The sequence below is a fragment of the Acanthisitta chloris genome, unplaced genomic scaffold, assembly GCF_000695815.1.
Source record: "Acanthisitta chloris isolate BGI_N310 unplaced genomic scaffold, ASM69581v1 scaffold2064, whole genome shotgun sequence".
Classification (NCBI taxonomy): Eukaryota; Metazoa; Chordata; class Aves; order Passeriformes; family Acanthisittidae; genus Acanthisitta; species Acanthisitta chloris.
In genome coordinates this window covers 105,227-107,260 of record NW_008670790.1, presented here as the reverse complement: position 1 = coordinate 107,260, position 2,034 = coordinate 105,227, and positions in this window count along the sequence as shown.

Sequence of the window (2,034 nt, the reverse complement as noted above, 5' to 3'; positions counted from 1 at the left end):
CTGGAAGTGTTCTGTGGGAACTGGGCTTGTTTTCTAGGTAAAATGTGGCCAGGCAGCATTCACCATCAGGAGTGTGTAAAAATACTTTCAGAAGGCAAAATCTGATGACCAGGTTAATACTGGGACATGTTTGAGAAGCCCTGAATTACTCCGTGTCCCAACTCCACCTCTTCTTTCTCCCAGGAGTAATTAAATGTTGAATACTGTACAAATGAACATCTTTTTCAGGTTTCAAGCTGTTATTAACTGTGATTTAGAGAACTTGCAGATGTGCCAAACACACAGATCTGACATCTTCATTCATTACTTGCAGTGTGTGGTTGTGTGACATCCAGGAACACAGAGACAGGGATATTCACAGCGATTGGGGAGGCATAGAAGCTTTGGCAAGTCTCCCAAATTCCAAGGAAAACTTGCTTTTCCTCATCTGCATTGTGAAGTTGTTCTTAATGAAATGTTTTTTACTTTTAAACCACTGTCTGTTCCTGTGTGCATATTTGTGCTCCAGAGGAAGGTGTTAAACAATAAGAACAGTGTCCAAACAGGAGCCTCAAGCTGCTGATTCCTTATTCCTAAATATCTTGGAGCACAACAGTTTTATTTCTAGCTGGACAAACACTAAACCTTTGCACAAAGGGATGATGGCAAAGTTTCACCTTAACTGCTCTGTGAAAATATCACCTTTACTGAACTTTTCCAGATGATGATGACTCGTATTTGGGCAGTAATCTAAGAAAGAATATGAAGTTACAGACAAACAATTGTTAGAGGAACATAAACAACCTTTTAATATCAGTTTATTCTTTGGAAGTTGGAACTAGGTGATCTTTAAGGTCTTTTCCAACCCAAACCTTTCTCTGCTTCTTTGATTTTCACTTCAATATTATAGGAAGAAAGAAAATGTCCTAGTATTCTCCTCATCCTCTTTTCACATAGAATTCCTGGGTTTGCCCCTGCTGGGGCAGAATATTTTGCTGGGGAGTTAAGAAACATAGCAATTACTGTAATATTATAGCACAGGGAGAGGGCACACAAATATTCTACTGCACAAATGCTCAGTAATAACAAGCTCAGGAACATCCACGTGCCTTAAGTGTGTTAATGTGTGGCAGAAGGCCAAAGCTCAAGTCTCCAGTCATTTAGGAAGTGGAAGTAACCTGACTAATTCCCAAACTGTTTGGTTTTCCAGAGCAGGAAAACCCTCCTGCAGGGTTTGGAGCAGGAGTGGTGGTGGAGACTGAAATTCTCTTGCAGAAGACCTTTTGCCTGGCTGAGTCCAACTGCAGTTGTGATATTCAGCCATGGCTTTAAATACCATATTAAAGCTCATTTTTGCAAGTCTCTCCCCTTTTAGCGGCTCTGCTGAGCTGCAGAGTAGCAGGACGGGATAAAAAAGACCTGAAACATTACTTGCAACATATTTGTAACATTAAAAACGCTTTTCAAAGATGCTACCAAGTCTATTAACTTCACCAGTATAAACTGGGTAAACTGAATATAACTTACAAGCTCAGGTGACTTCTCAGGGTGTGAATATTTGTTGTGGTTTTGTTGTTTAATTGATTTAGGTCCTTCTCTGGAGAGACAGAATTTTCTGCAGAAAACTTGTTGCAGCATTTAAAGCCACAAATACCTGAAATGTCATGAAAAGAAAAAGGAGGTTTCTCACTGCAAAGTAAGTCCCAGCTTTACAGATAATGTTGCTTTGAGGCTGTCATGATTTGAGTAGTTTGATGCATGAATTGGCTCCAACCTGGTTCTGTGTCTGCTTTTAAACAGCAGGTGAAGCTGCTAGCATATACTTGGGTTTCGGGGTTGTTTATTTAACCAGTGTATTTACTGTAGCTTTTTTTCTTTTAGATTCCTCTGTATAAGGAATTACTAACCTTCGGAGGACTTACCCTACTCACTCTGCTGATAATGTATCAGCTGGTTGTTGTCAGTTGGAAGTTTCCAAGTGTAGGAATAGATAATTCTGCACTTTTGTTAAAATTTTATTCACTTTTGTAATGCTTTAGGCCTCTAAGTTAACAT